Raw genomic sequence first — 17,728 nt, forward strand, 5'->3', positions numbered from 1 at the left:
TGCACAGTTTCTGAATATATTATCAAATAGACATTTTTCTTAGCTGAGGCACCAGTTAGAGACAACCCCTGGTTGGGATGCCTGAGTGACTCAGTGGGTTAAGCATCTGACTCTTGATTTTGGCTCAGGTCATGATCTCAGAGTTCTGAGATGGAGCCCTGCATCAGGCTCTGCACTGGGCATGGAGCATGCTTGGAATTCTCTCTCTCCTTCTCCCCCCCATCCCTGCCCAGCCAAAAAAAGAAAAGAAACAACCACTAGTGAATTTAGGTTGCTGTGCTATAGAATGCAGTTGTGGAACCAAAGAGTGGAGGTGGGAGCTACTTCTCTCACTTTTATATCTTATATTTCATTTAAGGGTTCAGAAGGTTTAGAAGTTCTAATTCCCAAGGTAGGACAATTTCTGCCAGGAAACATAGTCACTATTCCATTAAATTAGAAGCTGAGACTGTCCTTTGGCTATTTTGGGCTTCTCATGCTGGAGAACCAACAGGAAGACCTTACTCTACTGGCTAAGGTAATTGGATCCAATTGCCATAGGGAAATTGGGTTACTGTGATACAATAGGGGCAAGGAGAACATGGTAGAACTAAGGGGTTTTGCTGAAGAACCTTTTACTATTCCATAAGAATGGTCAATGGGAAAACATGGAAGCTCAATAAAGACAGCACCACTAAGGATTTTAAGTTGTGGGAATAAAGGTTTGGGTCACCCTACCGGGTAAATAAGCCCAATCAGCAAAAATACAGGGAAAAACAAGTGCTGGATATCACTTTAGGTCTCATGATTAGTTATAGAACCAGATATTATAGTGGCTCTGTCTTATGTTGATTTATGTTTTCTTTTTCCTCTTCTCTGCTACTGAATTTGAAAAGTTCTGATGGGAGGTTAATTATAATTTAAGTTTCAAGAAAGGGCATGGATGAACTGAAATTACTCCATAATTATAGAATAGCTGATGGGATTTAGTATCACTTTTGTGTGAAGAGCAAGAGTTTCTTCATGAAAGGGCAGAAAGAAATGCTGTGAGGCAAAGGGTGAACTGTGCTGGTTGTTCTCTGACTTCTCTTCCTTCCCATGTATCAGTTATCTGTTGCTGGATAACAAATTTCTTCCATATCCAGCAGCTTAAAACAACAGTTCTTTATCATCTCACAATTTCTGTGGGGCAGAAATCCAGACATAGCTTAACTAGGTCCTATGGCTCAGGTTCTCTCAGAGGGCTAAATCCTCATCCGAAGACTTGACTAGTGAAGGATCCACTTCCAAGCTCACTCACATAGATATTGACAGGATTCAGTTCCTCGTGTGGTTGTTGAACTGAGGACCTCAGTTCCTTGGTAGGCTAGAGACTTTTCTCATTTCCTTGCCATATGAGACTCTCCATAGGGAATTTCATAACATGGAAACTGGCTTCCTATAGAATGAGCAAATGAGAGAACAAGAAAATATCCAAGATGGAAGCTCAAGATGGAAGCCAGGATGGAACCATATCATGGAAGGATATTCTAACACTTTTGTCATATTCTGTTCATCAGAAGTTTGTTACTATGTCCAGCCTACCTTCAAGGGGAAGATATTACACAAAGGAATGAATACCAGGAGGCAGGGATCATTGGGAGCTACCTCAGGGGCTGCTTCTTATACCCCCAATTCATTCTCTGCCCTAATATGAATGTTAGTTAAACTGCATTAGCCAGGTCCTTGCCCACTAGCTTTCTGTTGGGTTTTGCCAATGAGAGTTTCAAGGCAGGAGACTAAAAGAAAAAGAGAGGTCAGAATATTTCTTTCCCTGCTTTCTGTCTTCATTCTGTGTTTCTGGCTGTATGCTTCTGCCAGAAGAATATATATGTATGTAGATATATATATATTCAGAATACTGGTATTTCCTCCCTTACGCACTTTAGGCCTGGGAATGGTTTAGGCTTCCCATAGTTGCCAGTCCCTGGATACCTCAACCTCCCTTGCTGATTCTTCACTTCTGCACACACCTCTATAAATGGTCCTTCCACTGAATTCTTTTGTTTCCCTGCTAGCACCTTGAATGATACATGTCTCTTAAAACAAGAGATTGTATATTATTTTTTTTAGTCCTAGTGCTTAACATGATAGGCACTTAGTCAATGTTGAATGATTAAGTGGATGGATGGATGGGTGAACCTAGTTTGAATAATATGAAAGCAAAGAAAGAGAAAATATTTTAAATTATGTGAAAATTCTTCACTGACACAGAATGGGCCTAATGTGTTTTATCTGAGAACATGAATGAGAAAAGAATTAAGTTAATTAAGTTATTTCTAAAGAAAAATGGTAATTTTAAAGAAGTAATTTTTTTTCTTCTGATAGAGAAACTAGAGTATAAGGGGAGTTTTTTCAGAGGATTATCAAATTTATGGAGGCAAAATGCATACTGCATTGGCTTAATATGAAATAACCATAATTAAAGGGTGTGGTTATTTTTATGCTGTTCCTAAACAAATTATTCCAGCCATATGCGTCATTAAAAAACTTTTACCAATGATTTTTAAATTTATGCTAATAATCAAGGGCAATTAAGCTGATGTTTGAAAGTATTTAAGAGTTTTAGGTATAAAATGCTTCACAACAAACCATACTGTGTTCTAAATATCAATGTACAAAAAGTAAGGAACTTTGACCCTTTGAAGAAAGACAACTAAGAGGATTTACTGTGTTAGATGACCTCATTCTGCAACAGGTAATATTGTGGAAATCTGGCATTTTCACAGTTTACTTTGTGAGGGCAAAGTACCATATCCTGTGAGATGTTGGCTTATGTCCCTTTGCCGCTATAGTATAAAATTCCCTTAGTGTTCTGGGTTTTAATTTCCTTGTTAATATAATGCAAATCTTAAAAAAAAAAAAATCTGTTTTCATTTTGTGATGTGTGTTAAAGCAGCCTTGTAAATAATTTTTAAAATTGTATTTTTCATACCTGCCCTCACCTCAGGAGACATTTGCTTGGGCAGTAAATTCATAGTCCTTATTATTCCTAAGGCCCACATGGTTACTTACAGAGGACAAGTGAATAAGGGAGTATTTTCAAGACCCATGTAAAGACTATCAGGAAGAGCAAAATTTAAGGTAGACTCCAGGCAACCCAAAAACATTTTATTAGTGGAAAATTTATTTTTTTAAATGCATTTTTATATAGCCTAATTACATAGCTAATTTATGTTTTAAAAAATATCTAGGAGTACCTTTTCTTGTCTTAATTGGTGGTTTTACTGGGACAGCGTTGACAACAGCCCTCATTAATACAACATTCATTGCACTTAAAGAAACCTAAGATGGTACGCTGTAGGGTGTAAAAATATCTCAAACAACTCTGCACCTTCTTCCCAACATTTGCGATCAGTAAAATCAAAAAGTTGAGAGAAATTAATAAAGTGACAGAAACCAATAATATTCAAAAAGAAACTCTAACACTAAAAACCTCAACTTAATTAGGTCCTCGCTTCCATTTCAAACACACACATGCACAGGCCTACATATATCTTAATATCAGCGTTTTCAAGGACATGTTCATTTTTGTAGACTTGAGCTACCTTACAGATCCCAAAAGAAGCAAAATGTCTAGGAAATTGTTCAGTTAACAGAGAATCAAGAATTCTTTTAATTAAAAATATTCGTAATCAACCTCCCAAGTGAGTAATAAAATATGTGTCTGAATGTGAAATAGGCAAAAGAAAAAAAAATCACAAATCCATTTATTTTCCCCATATCAAAACATTATATTGAGAAATCTGTTACTCACTCACCTGCCAAGTTCTAAGATTAGAAATCTTTGTTTTTGCTGTAATAGTTGATGCTACTGAAAACTGCTAAGTCGCTTGAGGAACCTGTTCCTGTTCTATTTTAGATGTTTCTTCTTCAATAATTTTTTAATCAAAAAGCTTTACAGATCACCCTACACTTAGAGTCATAAGAACAATGCTTTCAGATTTTTTCCCCTCTCTTGTGTGTATATGTATACCTGTAATTCTCCAGATCTCTTAAAATAAGTACTGTCCTGTAGGCTAAAACAAAGCTACAAGTACAATCAATGTCTGTCTCAGGTCTCTAATTATCTCTCATGGATTTCTACCATTGAATTAATTAGCATCTAAACTTCTTGACTCTGTTGACCATGTAGTTCCTTTTTTCAGTATCATCTGCTCTTAGTCTTGTTCATAGTTAAAAAATAATAATAATAAATCCACCTTTTTCTGTAGGTTTCATTTGAACGTGACTTGACCTGTCACCGCAGCCATCAGTCACCCTTTCATTAAGACAACTACTTCTTAATGCATAATATTACCATGGTATATTTGTTTCTTTGAAATAGAGAGAAATGTAATAAACCACTGATAGTATCATGTGTTACGAGGTGTTACAAGACCAGAGTCTGCTGAAAACCATTCTTCTTCCTACCTGGTATGGTGTATGAAACTCTTACCATCAGGGGCACTCCATTTAGTTAAGCGAAAGGCTCCAGGACAATTATGTATTCTGATAATGTTACAAGGGAAGTAATCTAATAACACAACAAATCATGCATGCTTGGGGTAACTTGAAACCTACCTAAACAAAATAAAACCCATAAGCCTTGCCACTAGGGTTGGGATCAAACGTAAGTTTTCACTGAGTCTTCAAATTCTACAACTTTTCCATTATTTAAGGTACATTCTTCAAAACTCCAGAAAGAAATTCTCAACACACCACCATATAGCTGAGGTTTAGAGAAAGCTTCAAGGATTAAGGAATTTGTGTAAAAGATCTTAAACAACAGAGCTGTTTTTGTTCATTCTCCCCTCCTCTTCCACAAAGAAAAACAAGAACATGGGTGACCTATGAGGATAAGGGAAACAGATCTCCATCTATAAGCCTGTAAGAGGCCATTGAAAACAAGAGTATGAAAAGAAGTTTTAAAAGTTATAAGGAACACATTCAGAGAAGACTTTTCAATGAAAATAAGCAATTAATGAACTGAGTAACAACAGAAATTGAGCATATGCCAAGGCCTGCCAAGGCCTGCTGTCTATCTCATGCTTCTTTGGTGGGAGAAATTACTTTCTTTTACTGTGTAACTCTATCCTGAACTTTGTGCCATTTGGAGGAAAGAAAGGTGCTCAGTAAATAGAATTATCATTACCAGTAGCAGAATGAGAAACTTAGTGGGTTTATTGTTTAGAAGCCATTCCAAGTAAGAATTAAAGTTTGTCTGAAAATAACTTTATACAAAGAGCGTATTGTAGCCGCCAGTCAATAAACTATAACGTACTAGAATAACTACATGGACAATATGAAATGATATTGTAAGCAGTTTGTTCATATGTGCAGATACAGTTGACCCTTGAACAACACAGGGGTTAAAGGCACCGGCCCTTTGTGCAGTTGAAGATCCACATGTAACTTTTGACTTCCCAAAAACTTAACTACTAAATAGCCTACTTTTGACTGAAAGCCTTACTGATAGCATAAACAGTCAATTAATACATATTTTGTATGTTATATGTATTGCATACTGTATTCTTATAATAAAGTAAGCTAGAGAAAAGAAAATGCTATTTAGAAAATAATAAGGAAGAGAAAATACATTTACAGTACTGTACTGTATTTATCGAAAAAAAATCCGTGTATAAGCGGACCCGTGCAGTTCAAACCCGTGCTGCTCAAGAGTCAGATGTACTTAATCTGGATAATTTAATGAAGTAGTTATGACCTTGGGCAAGTTTGATAATCTTACTTTGTGTGCCTCACTTTCACCATCCTTAAAATAGGAATAACAACCTATCTTATAATTTGCTTTGCTACTATTTACTTGTACAACATTTATAAAATATCTGGAGCTGTGCCTGGTACAAAGTAAGCACTCAATAAATATTATTACCAGCCCCTTAAAAAATTAGAGACTTTTGTTAAAATATCTAAATAAGTGCTTCAATTCTCTAGTATACCTTAATGATACAGGTTTTGTATAAATGCCTATAATAGGCTAAATTATATCCCCCAGTGATACCCAGGTGAGTCCATCTCTGGAACCTATGAATATTCCTTCAAACGGCAAAAGGATCTTTGCAGATGTGATTAAGTTAAGAATCTTGAGATTGTGAGATTTTCATGAATTATCCAGGTGGGCTTTAAAGATTTATTTATTTTTATTTATTTATTTTTTTGAGAGAGAGAGAGAGCATGAGATGGGGGAGGGTCAGAGGGAGAAGCAGACTCCCTGCTGAACAGAGAGCCTGAGGTGGGACTGGATCCTGGGATTCCAGGATCATGACCTGAGCGGAAGGCAGTCACTTAACCAACTGAGCCACCCAGGCACCTTGCAGGTGGGCTTTAAATGTAATCACAAACATTCTTATAAGAGAGAGGCAGAGGAAGATTTGCATATAGAAGAAGGCCATGTGATGACTAAAACAAGATGATATTATACTGGCTTTAAAGATGAAGGAAGGGACCAGAAGCCAAGGAATGCAAGGAATGCAGTTCTTGAAGCTGGAAAAGGCAGGAAACAGATTTTCTCCTAGAGCTTCCAGAGTGAGTGTAGTCCTGCTTGACATCTTGATATTAGCCCAGTGAAACTGATTTTGGACAACTGTAAAAGAATAAATTTCTCTTCTATTAAGCCACTAAGTTTGGGGGAATTTTTTATAGCAGCAATAGGAAACCGATGTACTATCATACCATCTTTTTTTTTAAATTTTTAAAAAAATTTTTTTTTATTCTTATGTTAATCCCCATACATTACATCATTAGTTTTAGATGAAGTGTTCCATGATTCATTGTTTGTGCATAACACCCAGTGCTCCATGTATCATACCATCTTATAAATGCATTTATTACACATGTACTATGGGGTGAAATGGTTATGGGAAAGTGTGGTTGTCTGGTTTAGACAGTCAAAATATGGATGTATTTGCTTGAATTTTGCAAACTGATGAGATTTCTCTGGCCTTCTGTCTCTCTCCCAGTGTCCACAACTGTTTTATTTCAACTATTTAGACAGAGCTATGGGCATTTAGTGGGAGGCCCTTTTAGCTTTCTTTCTATGCTTAAGTTACCACTTCAAACACGTACTCTTTAAGTTGCTTATCTCAGGTATAATGATACTACTTTTTAGGTGGCTGTTTTAATATAAGCATACAGACCTGCCACATTTTACAAAGTAAGAAGTGGATGAAGGAATGGTGGTGGTATAGAAAATACTGGCTTTGGAGCCAGGTAAATCCAAGTTTGAATCCTGGGTCTATTATAAACTTTGAGACCTTTATCATCTTTGGGCTATAGTTTCCTCCTGTGTAAAAAAGGATTTTTTTAAGTGCCATATGGTAAAAATTGTCTCATTTACATTTATAAACAGATTACAGTGCTCCAAGTCCACATTGCTCTTAATAGCAGGAATTCCAGTCATTTTCCCAGAAGTTCCCCTCATCAAATGTTTCTGAGAATGTGAGTCTCTACTCATGGTAGCAAATCAGATGATGCCTCTAGCTGGACTTCAAAACTGTTGGCCCCTTAAGAGGCCTTGGTATCTATTGGTCCTGGAAGCTGTGGTAGTACTTCTGCTGCCTGCTCTACCTCTGAGACAGGCTGCAACCTACTCTGATGCCCTCTCAGAAGATCTACACTAAATCTCCAGAAAAAAAGAATGCCAAGAATAGATTCTTTAGATGAGTGGCCAAAGGTGAAAAACATCCTTTCTTCTATGTTATACTTAAGGCATATTCCAGAGCAGATAACTGGGCCACAAACCAGCATCTTGGAGATTTTATGTTTCAGCTCTTTTGATTCTCCCACACATGATTGCTTTCCCCTTGGCATAATCCCCAGTACTGAATTTGATAAATCCAGAAGGTTGGTGGTGAGAATTTAGATAAACTCACATAGACAAATCCAACAAGTACTATTTGAGAGATGTCAGCTTTGTTTAGGAGAGCTTCTTAATCTCTTATAGATGATACCAAGAAAGAACTGTGACCTTCTAGGAATAACCACAGTGTCTTGACTAAGACACAACACTTAGCCCAGATTAAAAATTTAATCTCAGGCTGTTCTCTGCAGAGAATAAAATTCATTAAATTTGCAGATGTTTTCCTTAGAACTTACCATATTGCCAATATTCAGAACTTATGTGATCCTTATGAGCCTGGAAGTGACAAGCCAGTAAACTGTCTCAGAAAACATCTAACTATGAAGGGATAAAAAAGGTTTATCTAGTCCTCTGACAAAATTTTCAAGTCCCATGACTTTCTCCACTGAGTCAAACATCTCACTGTGGACTAGCCAGAGCATTCATTTGATGATAAATGATTATCCATCTAAACCTACTAATAAAAATATATAGCATTAGGTTTTATTTCCATTAGGGAATAATCTCTCTTGCCTACTGATTAATCAAATAGAAACAGTGTCCCAAGGTTTAAACGATTCTAACTTTTGGGGATGACACATTCTCCCCATTATAATGAATATCTGCAAAGCCTACAAAATGTGGTATATAATAAATATTAAGAGGCTTTTTTTTTTTTATCTTCTATGGATCCCAGGTTAAGAACTCCTGAGACACAAAGAATTTCAAATATAAAGCAAGATTTTCAGATGACATCTGTGTGATAACACAAACTTTAGGGGTTCAGGTTGGATTTTTATTCTGTCATGACATTGAGTTGCTCACTGTCAGTTGGATTATCTTTAATGCATTCGAATGGTAGAGTTGGTCAAAATAAATACTATATATGATTTGATATCACAAATAGATTTTTAAAAAATTCCTATTTATATTGCAGAGCACATTAGTTTGCTAGAGCTGCCGTAAGAAAACAGCACAGACTGGGTGGCCTAAACAACAGAAATTTATTTTCTCACAGTTCTGGAGGCTGGAAGTCCAAGATCAAGGTGTTGGCAGGGTTGGTTTCTTCTGAGGCTTCTCTCTTTGCAGATGGCTGCCCTATTGCTGCTTTTTCATTTGGTCATCCCTCTAGGTTTGCATCTCTGGTGTTTCTTCATGAGTCCAAATTTTCTCTTTTTGGAAGGACACTAGTCACATTGGATTCGGATCCGCCCATATGATCTCATTTAGCATTGACTTCTTTAAAGAACCTATTTCCAAATACAGTCACATTCTGAGGTACTGAGCTCTGGGGCTTCACCATATGAATTTTGAGGGAGACAGATTTCAGGCCATAACACAGTGTCTGGATTTAATTGCCTTTATTTGCTTCTAAAAGTATTATTTCACATGTCCAAATTTTCATAGTTAAATTATCCCTCAGGTTGTATAGAAATTGCGCCTTATTTTCTTAGGTTAACCTGATATCAATAAAAATGGCATCATTAATTTGTGGCCCAAAGAGAATAACCATAGACAAAGGCTTTATAAAGTAAAAATAGTAATACCTTGAGTTTGATGAGCTTTTCATGATTTTAAATGTCATCATGAAATAAATAATGTAAATACTTTATATATAGTCTTAAAAAGATTTATAATATTTAATTGTTGTGTTTGCTTTTTATGTAGAAGAACTGGTATACAGGTTGTTCTTGGCAATGTAAGGACTGTACAAATGATATTTCAGTCCTTACCACCCTACTTATTTGGTTATGTTATAAGCATATGAATAACATATTTGCAGATCTGCCAGCTGAGGATGGAACTTACAAGGGAAAAATAATCGGTGGGTTTGTACTACAATAGGGTAAAAGGTCAAACATTAGACATTTATTTACAAATAGTACATTTATTGTTAACTTTCACTGTTAAACTAACCTTCTCAAAAAAATATCTTATATTGGTGTGCATGCAGAAATGACAAAAGGTAAATACAAAGAGGGGAAAATTATACAGCTGAAGTGTGGCCACAAATCCAAAGCAAATAAAATTAATATTGGATATTAAAATGGTAAATATTTAGGCAATAAATCTTAGCATATCAAGGTTATCGGTAGGTCAACGTCCACATTTGTGAAAAAGGTATCAGAAAAGAGACCACTCTACTTAGTCTTTTTCGCTCACCAAAGATCTTTTTACAAACAGGAAATCAGGATTTTGTGAGAATTTGGCTTTTTTTTTTTCCATTTTCCAATTTCCAAACCAGTTTTGAGCAATATTAAAGGCATTTAAATTCAGGAAATATGCAAAATATCAACAGAATTTTAACCCTAATGCACAGTGCGTCAGATGAACGACGGAAATAATTGCTGTCGGTTTGTACTTTTTTGACCAATAATTCTCTGTATTTCCTGCAAGTAACTTGAGTGATGCAAATGACCTTATTTTTACAGCATGCTTTTATTAAATAGTTTATTATTTTGGCAGACTAATAAAGATTTTGGTATTTGCTTTTATTTGCAATAATATTACCACCACATAAAAAAGGATTTTATGTTCTTTTTGAGGAACAAGGAGGATAAAAGTGGTGATGGATAGCACAACTGAGGCATCAGCAATGAGCTGGAAATGAGACACATAAATATGAAAGCAGAGCTAAGAAAATAGAACTGCACCCTTGGCCTTTCTTAAAAGAACATGCACACTTCATGGTTCATTCACACTGTTACAGAAACTCCTTTTGTTTCCAGTGAATCAGAGAATGCACGCAGTCTGAAACATTATTCTCACTCATAGCTGACTGACTCCTTCTATTTAATTAGACTTATTCCAGGAAAATATTTCCAAGCTTTCTACGGATGTTTTGATTTGAGGAAAAAAAATAATCAATTGACTGAAAAGTTGGTGGATGGAGGGGCTGAAGGGGAAATCAAAACAGATTTACTATTTTCACCGTTATTTAGCACAGAGCACAGAAATGAAAGCATCGTGCACTGTCACATCTTTGCGATTGGGCAGTTGTGTAGTATTTAAGGATATTCGATGAAGGTGGCTATGCAATTGAACGTGTCTTTAAGGACAAATAATATTCAACATGTATATAGAAACATTGGACAGACCACATTAGATGGAGGCTTTGGGAATTATAGCATTATATCTTGCCAGCGATGGTACGTGTTTATTCAAAAATTATAATTGTTTGCATGTTGTGTGTTTTCTGATTTAATGTCGGTATGTAAATTTTGCATGTCAAATATTATATATTTATTGTCAGCAGAGTATGTTTGGCATTAATTTTTATCTTCTTCCATTAATAACTTGTCTCCTCATAGCAGTATTTAATTGTTACCACAAGTGAAAGCAGATTGTGATGAAGAAATCAAAGGGAAGGTAAATCTCTTATCAGGGCCAGAATCTGAATTGGCACATAGTAGCTCTTAGCTCAGTAATATTCATACGTAGAACTATTTTTCTTTGCACATGGCAGTACAGCCAGTAGATGAAAGTAGAAAGAAGTAATATGTTGTGAGCCGAGAAATCCACTGCTTCATTATCGACATAATTCGGATCTTACAGAGGGAGAGAGCTCTACCATTTGGACTCTTGTCTCAAAGGCTTACAATAGACATGATTCTGACAAGAGGTTGGTGGTAGCAGAACAGACTTAACAATTAATGGTATGCCAAGGCTGAGTTCAGAGAATTGCTTTACCCAATGCCAATCATTCATTCCTGGCAGCAGTACTTCACATCTTTCCTGGGATGCCATCCAACCACAGTGGCATCTAAAATATATCAAGCAGTGTTGTTACAGTTGGAGGTGAAATTGAAATTTGCGCCAAACAGAAGTGACAAATTCACATGGCTGAGTGTTGCCTAGCAATCAGGTCCAAGGGGGACGCGGCAATTCTGCCTTTACCCGTGGGGGTGTGTGAGGGGGGAAGAAACATTTACATTAGAGCCTAGGTGGTCTCACAAGTACAGCCAGGTATATGACAGACTTAATTTCCCTTCCAGGGTGTAAGGAGGTAAGGTATTAGAGCAGCATGGGGAAAGGAGGGCAGCAGCTGAAGTTGGTAGGGTAAGCAGCATTCAAGGCAGAGATTCTCAGCAATTAACCTGGGGGAGGGGGAGAGCAGCAAGATGCCAAGATGCCAGACACGCTGCAGAAATTCATGGCAACTGGCCATCCTGCTGCCTTTTGACTGCAGGCCTCTGATGCACCTCTGTTCAGCTGACACTTGGCAGCTGTGTGGCCCCAGGGTAAAGGGAGCAAATGGTGGCTTTTTCTTCCCAGAAATCCACCTGGGAGCCAAGCTCCGGGTGGGCAACCAGATTCAAGAGATTCATGGAAGGAATGGAATAGTCAAGCTATAAATTCTTGTCTTGTGCCCTCATTTACTATTTCTTTTTGGGGTTCCCCATTCCATCTATTTTGTACTGGTCTTTTCTTTACCTTGGAGAATACTACCCAAACTCCCCCTGTGCTGTCCTCTAAAGTGTGAAATGATTATCAAATCAATGATTAACTTACAAAGCAGCAAGTGGATATACTAAAATACCAACTCTGGGGGAAGAGGCACAGTGCTTGCCTTATAAAATGTTCTCAGGTCACAGACTGAGAAATTTTGTGCAAATACATTTTTTTTCAACCACTCCCTTATTTGGAAGAAGCATAACCTGGACATTTGTAGAATGGATTTAACTGTTTGATGGAGGAATTTATGGAGGTATTAACAGCAACCACACCACAGATTATTTTCCTCTTTGCCTACATTCGTTGTTCTTTTTCTCTTTAACTATTGGGGACTAGTTAACCTGCTGGTTCTAGTCTTCACTGTTATGAGAGAGGAGCCCAATCTCAGCTGAGATGGTGGATACTATCATTTCCTGGTGTGATCCCTCTACTTCACAGGCTACTCATAATGAGTCTCAGGCTTTAGTGAATTGTCAATGTTGCAAACCTTCAATACCATGTCTATGGTATTTGGCTGGATTTGTATGCAAACTGTTGTTTTTCTCAAAGAGACTATAAATTACTAAGGGCAGGAACCATTTCTTCTAAGTAGAGTCAGATAAGATAAACAGGTGAAACTGTAAAGTGCTATCCAATTAGATTTTGTTATTCCTATTGTGTGTAGTATGCTCTCCATTCTGCAATAGATGTTCAATAAATGCTGGTGGATCAATGGATGGACTGAATAAATGGGTGAATTGATAATGACTGAGGACTATATAAAACTACACATCAATTTAAGAGATTATAGAGAGCATAAAGCTAATAATAACTGATATGATAATAATAATGCAATAATAATTATATGGACTGCTCATTTTGTGTCATCCTAAGTTCTTTACATAAATTAATTCATTTAATTCTCACAACAATATGAAGTAGATATTATGATTTAAAGTGAGGGGATTGTTGCTCAGAAATGTTGATCAATTTTCCCACATTTTAAGTGAGGAGAACTGCTTTCTAACTGGACTTCAGAAGTAATTTCCATTAATGGTATTAATTACCTATATATGAAAATGTAAAATTTGGATCTATTCCGTTTGAGTTCTATAAGCATGAAGAGCTAAGGCAGAATGCAGTCAGTACACTATTGTGGTAGGCAGAAGAGTGGCCCTTCAAAATGACGACATCCTAATCCCTAGAACCCCTGAATATGCTAGTTTACATGGCAAAGGAAGAATAAAGTTGCAGATGGAATTATGGTTGCTAATCGACTGACCGTGATCTGGGGGAAGGTTAGCCTGGATTATCCAGGTGGGCCCATTATAATCACAGAATTCTTAAATGGGAGAGGGAGGCAGAGGAGTCAGTGTTAGAGAGATGCAATGTGAGAGACTTGACTGGCTGTTACTGGCTTTGAAGATGGAAGGGGACTACTACCCAAGGAATGCACACCATCTCGAAGATGCTGGAAAAGGCAAGAAAATGGACTTTACCCCAGGCCCTTCCAAAACTTCATTTTCAACCTGGTGAGATCCATTTTGGACTTCTACCTCAGAACTGTAGGATAATAAATTCGTGTTGTTGAAGTCATTAAGACTGTGGTAATTGGTTAGAGCAGAAACAGGAAACTAATAAAGCTTTCAAATTTTAAGGTTACAGAACAAATTTTGACTCCTTGCTAATCCAACACTCAAATTTAGTAACAGAACTTTTGAGAGTTGGAAGTTGGAAGTCTTGGTCTGACTTAGCTTCATTATTAATTTCATTTTCGTTTGAACTATGTACAAGGCAAATCTCTCCACTTAACATCGTAGAATTCCTCAGCACTTTTCTTCTCTAAAACAAGCAGTGTCTATTTTTATTCCATTTTAACCGTATTATGATATTTAAAATTAGAAACGTAGTCGTACAAAATTACTCAGGAAAGAGAGACATGAAGTCCTTTGGACCATAACTGAAACTTTTCTGTCCTGTTGCTTCACCTTCCTTGCTCTTGTTTTCCCATCTACCTCCACCTGTCCTTTGTTAATCTCAAAATGATGATGATCACCTCAAATCTGGTAAGTCTCTGGCTAAAGATCCATAAGGATGCATCCTTTTTTTTTTTAAGTCTCAGTATCGTAGTATTTTTATTGTTCTTATTTTCCCCTTTAATAATAGTAATAATAACAGTAATAATAGATGAAATTTATTAAGCACTTTCTGAATAGGAAAGAGTGTTAGGGTTCGAAGCCAATGGCCAAAAAAAAAAAAAAAAATTCTTGAGACATCTTTGGTGCAAAAAGGTGATTTTATTAAAACACAGGGACAGGACCCGTGGGCAGAAAGAGCTGCAGTGGGGTCGTGAGGGGTGGTGATTTTATACCTACAAGTTGGGGCGGGGGTTTTAGGGATAGCATAAGTCTCTAAGGAATTTTGGAAACAAGGTTTTCAGGATCTTGAGGGGACTTAGCTATTGTCGAGAAAAGGTCATTTATTACCATCTAATAAAACCTTAATTACGAGACCCTTCAGATGTGTATCGGCGGGTCATATGCATGGCGTATGATTGCCAACACATATCTTGGGGGTTTTGAGATAAAGGATAATTTCTGAAGGAATTTTTATATGTTAAAGCAGACTTGCAGGATTGGGGAGGCTAGGTGGGCCTTTTGATCTTAGCAAGGTGTTGACATAGACTTAGAGGCAGTTGAGTCCCTAGAGGAATGTCACTCTGCCTGTTTTAAGGATTTGTCAGTGGGCTGTAGGTAGTAAGGAAATTTAATAATTTTTCTTCTACCTTTGTTTCCCACATCACTTTCTACATGCCATTATTTTGTTAAAGGCTTTACAGATGTCATTTAATCCTCATAAAATTTTAGAAGGTAAGTACTTTTGTTATTTTTGTTTTTCAGATAAGAAAAGTGAGGCATAAAGCGGGTTAGAAACTTGCCCTAGTCCCTTAACTCAGAAGTGGAAGAGCTGAGATTCACATCCAGAGGATGGTCTACCCTTCAGGTGAGTGATCTTTTTTTTTTTTTTTTTAAAGATTTTATTTATTTATTTGACAGAGAGAGTCACAGCGAGAGAGGGAACACAAGCAGGGGGAGTGGGTGAGGGAGAAGCAGGCTTCCCGCCGAGCAGGGAGCCCGATGCGGGGCTCGATCCCAGGACCCTGGGATCATGACCTGAGCCGAAGGCAGATGCTTAACGACTGAGCCACCCAGGCGCCCCCAGGTGAGTGATCTTGAACTTACCCTCTGCTGCCTTGTTTAATGTCACTCTTGGAGCAGATGCAATCCCCCCTGCTAGTCAGGAAGTAATTGAATTATTCACAGTGCTTAAGATAACAGATAACTGTGCTTAAATGCTCCTCTTGAGGAGAGTCCTAGGTGGTCAAGAAATAAATAAACATGGGGGAGGTAGAAATCCTGGCAGGTGTTGTGCACTCAAAAGCCAAGGTTATCCATATCAGAAAGTAGACCCTGAGCATATCAAGGAAGGGCCCTTGGCTTATTTAATGTCCTATTTTGAGCATTTAGCACCAAGCTCAGTTTATAGTGTTTCACCAGTGATTCTAAATATGGGTTTGCTGGACCACCAGGAATGTGACGATAATATTGGAGAATCCATGTGTTTTACAGTCACTATTTGAAAATGTCAAAGGAAATTATCCATCTACAATGATAAGACTGCACAGACTGTTTAAAAAGATGAATTTCTTGTCGGTTGGCTAGAATTCTACCAGTTTAGTAAGATTATATACTGGTTACTTCATGATGACCAGAAGCTTTGATTAACAGATGTGTATGTACAATAAAATGGGAAACCAAATACGGCTTAAAATGAATTTTGTTTGAAAAACAGAATGTTTCAAAACAAGGGTCCATGAATTATATAATAAGTACAATGAATTATGAACTTTACTTAATGGTGATGATGCAAGCAGGCTGAGTCTGAAAACCCAGGGGAGAGTCCTATAGGACCATCCAAGAAGTTCCTTGGCTTCATGCAGGTAGAAATCAAATGTGAGCCAGAGAACATGAAAACAAAGTTACTGAATAGTTTAAGTGACAGGTAGAGACGAACAGATGGCGTGTGTGGGAGACTCAAAAAGGAAAGGAGAATGAGTCTCATTGTTGCTTAAGGTTAGGGATTTATATTGGAAAGGGGTCTAGGGTTTGTGTTCCTTTGGGACTCCAAGATAGGGCCTGATCAAAGGTGAATGTCAGGTGAACAATAGGTGTTATTTCATAAATTACCAAAGGTAATGATGCCAGTGACAGCAGAGATTTGCTCGAAGCTAATGTCCTAGAACCTGCTTGCGATCTGGCTCTTCTTAGATGTTATCAAGTGTTTGCGGCCTAGGACAAAACTCAGAGATTAACTTTCTTGCTTTCCCCCTGAAATGGGAACATAGCTTCTTTGGCTTATTCAGAGGCAAAATATGGATCATGAGTAAATGGAGCCTAGAAGAAAAACAGCAGAGATGGAGCCTTTCTAAAATGGAGTCCCTTCAGTTTCCCTACCTCAGTGGAAACACTGAGAACCATAATGCATACTCAAGTGTTAATCACAAAAGTTGAGTGAATAGATTCAAGTCTTGTGTTTGCAAATATCTGCATTATACCTTATGCTTGCTTCTGTTAATAGATTACTTCATGCTAATTAGCTCAACTTCTGTGACCAGTGACATGTATCTGAGCTCAGGCCACACAGAAAGACTGCAAGTTTTAATTAGAGGGAAAGTAATTTTCTAGAAAGAGCAACAAAAGTTTATTAGGAAGTATTAAGGGGCTACTTTCTTTTGGGTTGGGGGTGTAGGCATAGAAGAGAATAACATAAAGAGGAGAAAAGTATTGAAAGAAGAGATGAAACAATACAGCTAGAGACAAACATTGTCTACTGTACAATTTGCCTATTCCTGGCACTTTCAATCAAAACGAGAGCAATTAATAAATAATTTCTCTACTTTAAAGGCCTGTGCCATACAAAATAAGGTTCTTAATCATTGTCCTCAAGGGGAAATGGGACATACACACAGAACTGGCACTAGGGTGAGGAGAGGGAGGCACTTTGTCTAAGCATATGGAAAACATAAATGGTGACCTAAAATAAACCATAATTTTATCCAACGGTATAGTAGATATCATGAGGTAGTACCAAAAGAATTAACCAGGGACAGGAAATGATGCAAAATTTAGGGGAAGGAGCCATCATTATTGCCTGGAATCAAGAGGTTCAGAGCCAATGTACCGGGATCTGGAGGGGGCATCCATCTGACTTGCCCAGTATTCTTAGACATGTACCGCACTGGATTATTCTCACTAAAATAGATTTTTTTTTTACTCTCCTCTTAATAAATAGAAGAGAGCAGGTAAAGCTCAAGGGACTTCTTTTTTCTTTTCATGACAACCCTAGTATCCTCAACCTAGCTGGTCCATGCGGTAGCAC

At 37.4% G+C, this 17,728-nt stretch overlaps 1 long non-coding RNA gene across 1 annotated transcript in view; it reads left to right on the top strand.

Annotated features, from left to right (window-relative positions):
* Positions 1–15,292, top strand: part of LOC145723481 (uncharacterized) — a 32,549-nt gene extending 17,257 nt beyond the window's left edge. The window contains exon 3 of the long non-coding RNA XR_014148573.1: positions 15,190–15,292. This is a non-coding gene — a long non-coding RNA (uncharacterized LOC145723481). The remainder of the gene's footprint in view (positions 1–15,189) is intronic.
* The last annotated feature ends 2,436 nt before the right edge of the window (positions 15,293–17,728 follow it).

This window comes from Leptonychotes weddellii, chromosome 9 (genome assembly GCF_054177405.1).
Source record: "Leptonychotes weddellii isolate Sample4059 chromosome 9, ASM5417740v2, whole genome shotgun sequence".
Taxonomy (NCBI): domain Eukaryota; kingdom Metazoa; phylum Chordata; class Mammalia; order Carnivora; family Phocidae; genus Leptonychotes; species Leptonychotes weddellii.